Genomic DNA, 13,007 nt, shown 5'->3' on the forward strand with positions numbered 1-13,007 from the left:
ATCAACATACTCACAGGAGCCGAACCAAGCCACCCCTTCCCCTTTCTCCAAGTTCAATAATCAATTGTAAATGATCAAGGCTAGGGCTAGCCCAAAACAGCGAAAACCATCTGTTGCTCCTATCGATTAGTTCGGCTTATCAGACCAGGGCCTATCGATGGCTAGCCTCATTGGCTGTTAACGGCTAGTTAGTTGTCAGGATTAGCAGCATTAAAAAATAAAACCTCAGAATTTAAGAGCCAATCGGACTTGAACCTTCCCTGTATTACTGTGTCATACAACATCAATACATTCTCATTGGAACAAACTCTGTCCTAAAACTAGAACCAAATACTTTCCGCCTCAGGAAACTCTTGCTCACAGCCTCGGAGCCTCAGTTTCAATAGACTCGGTGATGAGGCCTGTGATACACGACACGAAAATGTATAGGGCCGGAAAAGTTTGGGAACCGCTGCACTATGGCACCAACCTATTGAGACATATCTAGTGCCATTCCATTAAGCTGAATACGAAAACAAGGTAGAGAGTCCATATAAACTCGATTTCAACAAAGGAGGTTCACGTTTCCATGTGAGACAAGCCAAAATGTGTATTTTCAACAAATTATGTGACAGAACATTTTAAAAAAATATTCAACTTCTTGGACGTGTGGGGCGTTAACGTAGAGCAGATATGACTTGGTTACGTTACGATGTAATTAACGAGAATCGAAGCCTCTACAGTTCGATCCTAGAGATGAGCACATAGAACGTCTTCAACTAAGCCCAGGGCGTCCGATAGGAGCTGGCCTATTGATTCGACCCCATTGACTTAGCCATCGACATCATCGATCCACTCACATCTGTCAAGTCGGAGACCTGATTGGGTTCATCACTCATTTTGACACATCTAATCGTTTGAAACAACGCTATCGATCTGAGCTCTCCTAACGATTGATCCCAGGCAACAGCTGTTAGTCTCCCCCCCCCCCCAATTTCGCATTATAAAATTACGATATAAACCTAAACCCACATTACTCCTGTTTTATATACAAACAGATGACCCCTCCCCCTCTCTCCAGCCTTCCCCCCCCCCTGGGGTCCAGTGTGATAGATTGTACGTGTATTAAGCGGCCGACAACAAATTCAATTAAGGTCTACAGATCGGAGGACAGCAGACAATGTATCATGACTGAACTTAATTTATCCCATTTGTCACGCACACACACACACACACTAGTAAGTCAAATGATAGGAACACACCGTGTAGGCTACCCCCCTGCATATCTTTACACGCAACTTAAAACACGAAGAGTAAAAAGAAAAGAAGGGGGGGGGAATTTAGTGGCATTATAAGAAGTCAATCAGACCTAGGCTTTTCTACAATACCATATGGAATTTAGTGGCATTATAAGAAGTCAATCAGACCTAGGCTTTTCTACAATACCATTTTGTATTGAATACCCCACTCGATGAAAAACCACGCAGCGTCCAGTGCATACCCCAACCGGTCGAGACAAGAAACTCAAAGCATGTTGTAGACCATATAAAACGAAGTAAATCAGCCTGATAGAGAGTGTGGTGTAACACTTAAGTTCACTATTGAACTAATGGCACAGTTCGCCTGATAGAGAGTGTGGTGTAACACTTAAGTTCACTATTGAACTAATGGCACAGTTCGCCTGATAGAGAGTGTGGTGTAACACTTAAGTTCACTATTGAACTAATGGCACAGTTCGCCTGATAGAGAGTGTGGTGTAACACTTAAGTTCACTATTGAACTAATGGCACAGTTCGCCTGATAGAGAGTGTGGTGTAACACTTAAGTTCACTATTGAACTAATGGCACAGTTCGCGACAACAGATGACATGAATCTCCTAAATGTGATCGCTGAGCCCAGCCAACGCGCTAACGCAATCCTTCCAATCAGTGTAGCTCCCAAATCAACTCAGTAAACCCAAAGATATAGATTATAGGTTTAGTTGGCCTAACTATTAGAGTGAAGGCTAATACTGAAAGATGATTTCTAGATCTGGCAACGGTCATTCCAGATTCAATGTACTTATTTAATTACTCCATTTGACCGAAGATGATAATTAGACAGGGATGCACGTTGTCAGACAAGGACAACTTTTCTTACTAGAAGACTAACTGAAATAACAAATGTGTCTAGAGGACTACATTGATCTCTCTCTCAAGTCAGCCAGCAGGACATAGCAATCCCTGAAGTAGTTCACATTCAATGCAATAGATGGTAGGCCCCGGGTCTGGTATTGGAAGTGGGATACAAAGAAACGTTTGTAGATCATCCCATCAGCCGCAATGAACACAGGGAATGGGTAGAAAACACAGTCCTCTCCCCTCCTGATGCCTTGTAATAAGGCCCTCCACTACAGAACCAGCGTCGTCCCCGTTTTGCTGTTTGTTTCCCCCCACTCCCTCACTCACGGAACAACCCAAAAAGAGTGCGAAATCTCTTGTAAACCGACACCCCGTTCGGGGGAAGGGTGCGAACATTTCGACTTTTTACTCGAAACTGTTTGAGTGTGTGTGTGTGTGCGTGTGTGTAGCAGACACAACTGGTGGAAGAGCTCCAGGTCGATGTGGCACTAGCGAGTCTTTCGCGGCCACCTGTCACGGTGCTTGGACCAGGGGATCGATGGGAAAGCACGGGAACGGCCAGCCATAACAAAAAAGTCGACTTGGGCGTCAGGTCAAAGGTGACAGAAGACATTAGGACCGATTCGAGGGCATTGAATGTTTCACGTAAAAAAAATTGTGTTGAACAAAAAAGGGAAAAAAATAAAGAAAATCATCCCACCAAAAAAAAAATGATTCAAAAGTTTAAAAAGTAAGTTTCATTCAGAGTAATACTCGATATTATTGTAGCATCATTCTAGGGACTACTATTTTTTAAAATGTTATTTCGTTTGTTCTCTTCAACTAAACACATTCAATGTGTCCATCTAATTGTGTTGGAGAACTGAAAATGGAAGGGAAAATAAACACTGAAGTAGTTAGAGCACTTTTCTGTGGGCTAAACGAGTAACAAGTGGACTCAATTTGGGTGCCAACCAGTTCAATACATATTCAAAGGAAACACGTTATAATCTGTCTTGTATGTCTGGAGCTTAGAAGTACATTTGAATTGACTGTGGATACAGAGAGTGGATTTAAAGTACATTCTAGACTGGAATCCAACCAATACTGCCATCCTCCTTCGCCAACACCATGATCTGTTTCGGTCACGCATCAATGACAGGTTATGATTAATTCCTACCCATGCCATACCCGTCTCCCTTTTCAGTTTCTCGTCCCCCCCCCCTGCACCCCCCTCCCCCCGAAAGGCTAGACAAAAGAGACGCGTCTTCCTCCCCCGAAGATGTGATATCGTAGGGATTTGAAACCTGATCGCTGTTATTTGATCCCGAGCTTAGCCCGATAATAAACATTGGTCCAGGCTCGCTGGGTCAAATAGACAAACTGAGAGAAAGAGAAGGGATGGGGTGGGGTGCTTTAGCTTTCAATCCAACCGTTTCAAAAAAATCAAGCAAGGTATCGAGTGTGTGTGGTGTGTGTGTGTGGGGGGGGGAAGACAGACGAACACGATCGCTATCAATGTGACACTCTCCACCACCCAAACCTCAGAGCTTTTCAATCATCTTTTTAGAGATGCCAATATCACAATGATACGACTTGCTAGTTCATAAAAAACATTGCTAAAGTGAACTGACTTCATCACTAAAATTCACTTTGCCACTGGTTTCATTTATTTACCAAGGCCTTTCTGTACTTATGCAACTAGTTAAACAAAATATAGATTTTAAGACGGCTGCACTAAATGTGCCCAAAGTCACAGCCGTACACCATTTAGTCAGAGAAAAGCATAGACCTACGCCGACCTACGGTATAACTACATCGCATAGTTACGCCTGACTGGTCAAGTCAGCAACCTTTTGCAACCTTGTGAACCTAACCAGCCTAGCGATCTACTAACCCTTAAAAGAAAAAAAAGGTCACAGGAAATTGGGATGACTGCTGTTAGAACATTTCCTATTGTAAGAAGTCGGAACCAAGACTTTCTGATGTTAGCTTTCTATTCCAAATTCAAGTCAATGGACGTTGCAAGTTGCGCATTTATTGACATTATAACCAAGAAAACAATGCCTACATGCAGTAGATCCTCTGGAGTCTAGATGGCGCTTAGATCTAGAGATTATCTATTTGTCATGAGTCTAGATCTATATTTTAATCCAAGGGTGTTAAGTTTTCGGAGCAAAGAAGCATAAAAATAAAATGTTATTACCTCTGGGCGTTGTGACGTCACAGCGGTGTTTCTTTTTTGGCATTATTTTCCAGGCGCCAGACTACAACACGGCTAGGCCAGGAAATATCATCAGACTTTTCACAGACACACAGTGCGTGACCAGAGCTGTGATTGACTATCAGTTCACGATTCGGCTCCAACACATCTCAATTCTCTCTTCTCACACGGGACCAGTCTGTCCAGACTAAGCATACAGGGGCGCACGATTGCGCACCAGCACACCGTCAACATCCAACTCCTTCGCATTGCCAGATTCTAATGACTGGTGAATTAATCCATGGCTTCGTGGACAAGTAAATGAATATAGAGTCCCGTGAGAAGATGACATCACTAGTGAATGACCGGCGATCATGAAGTGTTCAATCACAGGCAAACATCGGAAAACGCAATAAACTACAACACAATAAGGGAAAAAGAAAAAAAAAACGCTGCCGGATGTTGTTCTGTGATTCCTCGTTGGACCAACAGGTGTGGATGGGAGTCTCGATATGTGTGCCTCCTTCGTTCCCTCTCTCTCTCTCCTCTAGTGAACTAAACATTGGTAAGCCTGAACCATCCCTCCGATCAGCCCGACTCGCTCCACTAGCGACGATTGTGCGCGGCGGGTCTGGCTTGTCAGCGGTTCGGCCAGGCGAAATCACAACTGAACGATCGGGGGGATGGTGTGGGAGGGGTTTGATTCAAAAAAAAAAAAAAAAAGCGGGGCAGGGGGGCTGAGAAGGAGGTGAACTGCTTGTTCAACCAAGCAAAGTGATGGGTCGGTACAATGGAATATTCCAACATTCAACAGGGGAAGGGGCAGGTATTTTCTACCTACTAGAAACGTAAGATCATCACCTACCCCATTCAAGACGGCGACGAACTGTCGCGTGGGTTTAGATGCCACAGAACCAGGGATCTAGATAGCTTCATAGTCAACTGCCAGTCAATTAACACTAGATCTATCTTACTCTGCAATGTAATTGACCGGCTCTTACATGAGTAACATAGTCACTCATTTGAAATATAGTCGCTAATTTGAAACATAGTCACTCATTAGAAACATAGTCACTTATTTGAAACATAGTCACTTATTAGAAACATAGTCGCTAATTTGACGTTACAAATAAGCGCAAGAATCCAAACGTCCTATACCAAATGCAGTGAACTTGCATATAATATAAAATAACATTTCATTTTTTTTCAGTGTTTCGCAAACTGTGTTCCGCGGGCACTAGGCCTGAATAGGTGTTAAATTAACTAGTAGGCCACCACGGGAATTAATTAATCTATCTGCAAAAACAAATAAGCAAAGAGTTCCGCTCAATACATAGAATGTGCTCCGTGAAGGACAAGGTTTGGGAAACACTGTTCTACTAGAAAACGATGGTAACGAGAAGAATTCTACGTGTATTCTAAAGGAATGCTTCAAACATTTGAGAGAGGGACAAGAGAGTCGTCACATGGACTTACTGAGCCAACCATGCCACACACAGAAATAGACATTCTTTTCATAGGTTGAACTGTGTGTGTATATTTACATTATAAATAAATAATGAGGTTGATTCGGGTATGATGATTTTTATTAAGTTTGAGGGGCGAAGTAGCTGACATTCGGTCGTCACATAGGCCGATGGCCCTTAATTTGTCCGACTGAATAATGGCAATAAATAAATGTATTTGATACATTTGAAACTGGTTACTATTATCAACACTGAACTCATGTAGACGAAACCTCGGCCACACACCCCTTCTCTTGATCAAAGAATCAGTGTTATAGAGCCCTAATATATTCTCCACCAGGGTGTGTGTGCGTGTGTACTCACTACCAGACACCTGTTCACAAATCACCGTGATTGATCTCACAACCAGTCGTCGCCCACCCTCCCCCCTCCCCGGCCCCCGCACCAGGCGACAATGTCACGCAGCGATCCCCCCGTCATTGTCATCTCTCGCTGCCGTCTTTTTGTTGGAGGGAAACGGGGAGGAAACAAATGTGTGTTTTGTGGGGTGGGGTGGGGCTGGTGGACGATTAGCAGTTAATGTAGAGTGTACTACACGCTATCACTCTTTTCATTAGTCGGGGCTTCGACCACTGGTCAGACATCTACGTCCCTTTGGGCGTTTTCTCTTAATTAAGATGGTCATCTCCGCCGAGGTCCCCGCGGCCACAAATCTCCTCAGCATCTATTTCAATTTACTTTAAAGCCCGTCAGCGACCGGACATCGGTCATTGGCTAAACAAGACTTGTTATCTGGGCGACGGCTTTGAACTCGTAGTCTTCAGCTTAACAGAGTGAACTCGAGCGGATAGACACTTGGAAACCCTAAGACGACTTGACGTAACTGAGATCCAGTACATGGAGAATACATCTCCACTGTAGTCCAACTGTAGAGAGCGTCAGGTTGCGTTTGTTTATAAACAATTCCTCCTATTAGACTGCAAACTCTTCACAGGTTCAAACCGGAAGCTTACTGGGTGGCACCTGGATACTTCGAAAACAGCTCGAACGATTTCCTAGAAATTTAACAGTTTATTTAATATTTGTTTTGACTGTTTAAGGTTTCAAAATATAATCATTTTCAAATTAAATTGAGCTATTTCGAACACGCTTTCAGCGGGTATTCCCGCATAGGACTCAAAAAAAATGTTTCCTCGCATAAACGTTTATTAATATTTTGCGCACCGTCTTAAGGAGAAATGAGCTGCTGCACTGTGTAATATAACTTAAGTGTGCAAGCTCGCTGGAAAGACTCGCAGCGAAAGAAATAAACAGAAAGAGAAAATATAGACCAACATCAGCATGACAGTGGAGGAATTTTTTTTTTTTTTAAAGAAACTTTTTAAAACTGTTACTTTAACGAAGTACAATGAAAGAAACTCCATTAATACGGATTCTCCACTCTTCTATATTTCCTAGCTGCCCAGGACAAAATAAACGTCTTCAAAAGACAGTACCGGCCCATCACAAGACTTATCGGCTTTACACACACAATAAAAATGTGTATAGTTAGAGACCATTCAACTACCACCGATGTAGACAAGTTTGTTATAAAAAGAAAAAAGGTCGGAATAACAAGTGATGTCTGAGACAGCTGTATAAGTTTTGGTGACTAGAATGCAACGCTCTTTACTTGTTGATCAAGTTCACTAGTAGGACGACGTACTCTTCTAGTAACCGACGTACTCTTCTAGTAACCGACGTACTCTTCTAGTAACCTACGTACTCTTCTAGTAACCTACGTACTCTTCTAGTAACCGACGTACTCTTCTAGTAACCGAACTGACAAGTCAAAATCAATACTTACAATAATCTCCCCTCTTACCCTTATGAAATGTTATAAGGGAAAAATATTAAAAATTGATAGTGTCACTGGATGTGACATGACTGGGAAAGACTTAAATCCTTGTTTCCACCATTCGAAAGTTTTACTTACATTTTCATTGTATTCTCTAAGTAGTTGTCATTCTATCTCCCCCCCCCCCCCCAATCCCAATTGTAACAATGTACCAGAGACAAAACCAAACTTTGATCAGCACCGCGTAACATTTCCGAGCTCAGGTGAGATGCGAAGGGGGGGCTTACGTACGCCAGAGAGATTATTTGAAATGAGCTAGTGGGGCAAAGATTGAGGCAAGTGCCACTTGATGATATTACTGTTGTCACAGTTCTCGACACTGTGTGTGTGTGTGTGTGTGTGTGTGTGTGTTTGAAAGACAGAAAGCAGAAAGAGACAGAGAGCACTTTTGATCGGTTTCTTCAGCCACGCAATCCTTTAGCTCCCCCCCCCCTCCTTCCCGAACCGGTCTTGTCTTTAAGTCACACCTTTCTTGGGCTCTTCCGTCTCTGAGACACATGCGCGTTAAATGAGTCCAGTCCTACCTAAAGATCTAGTACAAACACACGCAGACCAGATAATGAACTAGGTACAATCACCTTTCTCTTATCACAAGCTAGGGCGTCCTCCTCTCTGACAAGAGGCATGAGGAGAGGGAGGTAGTTCAAGAGAGTCTGACTGGAGATACAATCAATCAGTCAATGATAAGAACAAACAAGCAAGAATTAAACAATCACTAAGAGTATTTTAACCATTCCAATGTATCGGGCATAACCGTTACTTACAGCTTACGTCTTACCGCATACTTCTTGCTGTATCACTAGCCTAGAGACCCCCAATGTTAACATAGACCAGTGGTACCCAATTTTGGTACAAACTGCTGGCCATCGGAATCTCCGACACGCCTGGCAATCAAATCATTAAATAAGAACAATATGATATAAACTTTGTCACATGTAAATTATGAGTGAGTCTGGTGTAAATGTACACTTTGGTTTCTTATAGTTATAATGTTTTTTGTTTGGTGTACTGCACAAATTGTAAGACAAATTTCCTTAAGGACAATAAAGATTATTATTATTATTATTATTATTATTATACCCCCCGCTCCCCATCTTGTAGTGTGGGCACAAATTTGGGAGAGGTCCGATACCGAGTATAGCCCGCGTGGCGAAATTTGGTCATGACTGAGAGAAACGAGATATCTACATGGAACTTAGCTATCGGAAATTTTCAGTACACTATCGTGCACATAGAAATGACACAAAACCAAAAGTAAGATTACAGTGAAGAGAAACGTTTAGTTGAGTTGAAATCTTGCGCGTTCCAAATCCTCGGGTAAGGACATTGCGTTAGGCCAGTGACACTTGACAAGCATACGAAGCACACCAGCGCATTGCCACTCTCTTTTGAACAGAGTTAGAAAACTTTCCACTGATCAGAAGCTAATGCCACGGACACAAACATAAGCACATTTTCAGAACCTAGTGAAGGCAGAAGGCCTCATTAGTTAGGTCACCAGCAACGAACCCCTTGAGTTTCAGTCTTTGAAACAAGTGATTGAACCTGATTTAAAAAAAATTGAAAGTTTTTAGCTCTACAACTGGGCCATGTGGATGTGGTGGAGGAAAAACCCATAAGAGGAGATGGCAGGTGAACAGGGATTCTACAGTAGAGCGTGCAGGGTGCACGTGGAGAGGACAAAATAAACCCTGTCCCATCCGCAACTCCGTTACTCGCCGAGATTGCAGGCGATGAGGCGACCTTCTCACTGCTAGTGGCGGTACATTGTAGGAAAATAAAGCAATCCCTCGTGAGGCTTGGCTAAAAGACCTCACAATAAACAATGGTAAAACTTCGGACAGAGCGGTCAGTGAAGAGAGAATCACTTTCAGCCTCTGGGCCAAATCCTAAGGAATATGCCTCGACTCTTTAACAGACACGAAAAAAAAGGGAGGTAGGGTCGTAGACACAAACCAGTGACCAGTGTGACCCTTCCGTTGGTGAAGTAGAGCAGCTTAAAGTAATGATGAGACATTTAGATATTCGCATTAAGTCCAGGCTAGAGCCTGGAAGACAACGAGTATGCCAATACTTTTTTTTTCCTATTACTCCAGACAATGTCTCTAAGCTTCACAGGAAGTGGGGAACACTGAACAAATACATGCACATTCCACTTGACTTTGAACAAATAAACAAATCCTTAAAAAAAAACACAAAAAAACAAGGGTTACCTAAGGGGAAGAACTTAACCCTTACAACTTTATCTCTCTATAATGTAGAATTTATTTCACTTATTCGATGTAAAAAAAAGTTAGTAACTAATCGACTAATTGGTAATTTTTTAATTGATTAATGTTTTGTTAGGTATGATAAAACATTTGTTTAAAGTTTCAACTTGATCGGATAATGGATGTGGAAGAAAACCCCTAAATATTTAGCGATATATGTGAATACTGAAGGATTAATGTCTCTTGCTGGTATCAAATACAATAGTTTATTATCATAATTAATTGACTACTTGTTTTTTTTTAAATTGGTACATGTATGGTCTACGCCAATGAATAATTGTGCCAAATGTTCAACTTGATCCGAGACTGGGTGTGGAAGAAATAACGTGTACAAACTTTTTACCAGACAGACAGATTGAGTTGATATGAGCGTTGTTTAAAAAAAACAAACATTAAAAACCCAGTATATTATAGCAACACCATAAAAGACAGACATACTGCATCGAGCACAGCACCGCTCACACTGAACTACAGCCCGAGGTTTGGACACAGGTTATAAATGCCACATCCACAGATCATACGAGCCCCACCAGCCTACAATAACATCCCTCTTCACTCCGGCATAAACAAGGCCGGAAAAAAAAAAGTTTTGTGGGAAGGCGGAGAGGCGATAACTCGTGTCTATTTCCTAGATACCACACATATATTCTCTCCCCTTGGTTTCAATTTTGAATATTATCTAACCGTTTAATCCGTTACTCAACTTTAAGTTTGTCTTTATTAAAAAAAAAAGGGGGGGGGGGACGAGAAATGGCAAAGTTAAAATAAAGCGATACATTAGGAACTCGCTAGTTGACAACGGTTCTAAAACTGATCTTCTAGGCTGTACGGCCGTATGGTAAGTCCGTAAGTCCGGGAGTTCGAACTCCATTAATGTTTCGGTCAATCAAACTCAACTTGGTATTTAGAAAACTCCCCAAACGAGTAAACGCACAAACGTTTCGAGTTTCGCTAACTAGGGTATAGACTTAAAATGTCTATGTGTGCGTGTGTCTTTGCACGGATTATTTTCAGGTATCATGAAACAAGTAATTTATTTATCAACATCGAGTAATACTGAATGCTCAATTCAGATCTGTCTAGATCTATCCCATGACAGTTGCTTTATCAACTTCGCTGCCAGTTTCAAGAATTTTCCCTTACAATCAACCTCCTCTCACTCAGAAATTAAAAATAATGAGGGAAAAAAATATCAATATAGTGTCAGTGATGAATATTGGAGACCTAAAAGCTTGATCTCAATACTAGATTTTAATACTTAGCTTAAATGTTTAGACCTGTATAGATGAATGGTTGAAACTACTACCCCCCCCCCCCCATTACATCTAAATTTAATTAATTATAGAGAATCAGCTCAAACAAATGTTAAGAAAAAGAGACCCCCCACCCAAAAATAAAAAGCAAAAAAAAAAAAAAACAAAAAAAAAAAAACATAGCAGCTTGCATACTAAAAACCCAGATACTATTCTACTTATCTTCCCAAGAAATCGTTTCATTTCACTCAAACATCCAACTCAACAATCAGATAACTGTGCAGAGGACATGACACAAAAAAAAAGGTTGATGGGTGAATCACGGCAGATCTGAACTCGTGCACTTCTCTCCCACGCACGCACACTCATGGACAATAGGGGCCATTGTTGTAAATATCTCAAACAAACTAACGACCAAAAAACCCCAACCATCCTGGTCTTTATAAACACAATTAGCTTGAAACAGTTTTGTGTTATTGCTGCAGATAAGAGCGAGATGATACCAAGAAGGCAGCGAACGGTTATTGACTCGCAGCAAAAGCATCAACCTTATGGCTGGGTTTAGTCACTCCGCGCGCACACACACATGTACACACAAATCAGTAAATATATACATAAATAAAAAAAAAAGAAAAAAGAAACGACTTTGAAAGATAAGGTAGATAGAGGTCGAGGGGTGGTGGTGGTGGTGCTGCGGTGCGGGGTGAGTCAGAGAGTTTGACTCAAGACGAGATTCCAGCAGCGCCAGAAACTGGATGATGGATTGAGAGCCTGGTTGGATAGCCAGAACTGATAACTGTTTCATTCCTACAGCTAATTTGATAAAACACAAGCACCTTTTATAAATAGTCCCATCCCCCCAAAAAGCAGTTCAACTCAATATCGCAAGAAAGCATGAAATAAACAACAGCTCTATACAGATACAGCTACGTGGGGATGGCTTCTGAAGAAAAAAAAACGAGAGGGGATGCGGGGGGGGGGTGAGGTAGGTGGGTGGATTCGTGTCAACATTAGTTAAGAGAGGAAAAAAATATCCCGGGGAAAGTAAATCTTCAGTGATCAGGCTGTACCCCTCCCCCCCCCCTTTTTTTTTTCTTCTTCCAAACTCTCTACGCATCTGCTTCCCCCCCCCTATCCCCCCTTCTCCCGTATTTGATAAACCCCAGTGCTTTAACATCTGATGGCAGCAAATGACTGCAGAATTAAACGAAGTTGGCACTCCCCCCCCCCCTCCACCGGTCTTAAAGCACTGCTCACTGGTCATCTTTGTCCAAAGGAAAAAAAAAACAAACGAGTCTGGAGCAGGCACATCGTCCAAGTGAACGTCAGGGATGTTTCCGGAGTCAAGTGAATCAAACAGAGACCTTACTTCAAAGTTACAAGTACTCCAACAAACTATCTGCGCTCTAGTCAAAGTGAAACAGAGACCTTACATCAAAGTTACAAGTACCCCACCAAACTATCTGGGCTCTAGTCAAAGTGAAACAGAGACCTTACATCAAAGTTACAAGTACCCCACCAAACTATCTGGGCTCTAGTCAAAGTGAAACACTTTTAACATTACGGACCTTTTGAATCGGATGTCAAACTAAGTGTTTCGCGGGACATAGGCGTGTCAACGGAGGAAAATTAAAGGTACAGTTTTAAGTTGCCTGAAGCATTTACTCACAGAAAACTGTTTCCCTTCAGTAGACAGACATATGCCTGAGCGACATGATTTGTACAAATAATAAGGAATCTTTTTCTTCCAGCCAGCTTTTTGTTTTGCTGCTGGTTTGTAAGCTGCTTTGCAGTCTGTGCCAAAGAGAAACTATAGAGTGCTTTTCAGCTGCTCCAGAC

General features: G+C 42.0%; 1 protein-coding gene across 3 annotated transcripts in view; it reads right to left on the reverse strand.

Annotated features, from left to right (window-relative positions):
* The window catches only part of LOC106067975 (homeobox protein cut-like 1), a 182,380-nt gene that overhangs the window by 37,672 nt on the left and 131,701 nt on the right, over positions 1-13,007 (reverse strand). Inside the window, exon 1 of one of the 3 annotated variants that reach the window (XM_013227260.2) lies at positions 4,286-4,910. The exons of the other annotated variants lie outside the window; for them this stretch is intronic. The gene's annotated coding sequence lies outside the window, so the exon portion shown is untranslated. Of the gene's footprint in view, positions 1-4,285; positions 4,911-13,007 lie in introns of those variants that run through there. 3 annotated transcript variants of the gene reach the window in all.

This window comes from Biomphalaria glabrata, chromosome 12 (genome assembly GCF_947242115.1).
Source record: "Biomphalaria glabrata chromosome 12, xgBioGlab47.1, whole genome shotgun sequence".
Lineage (NCBI taxonomy): Eukaryota > Metazoa > Mollusca > Gastropoda > Planorbidae > Biomphalaria > Biomphalaria glabrata.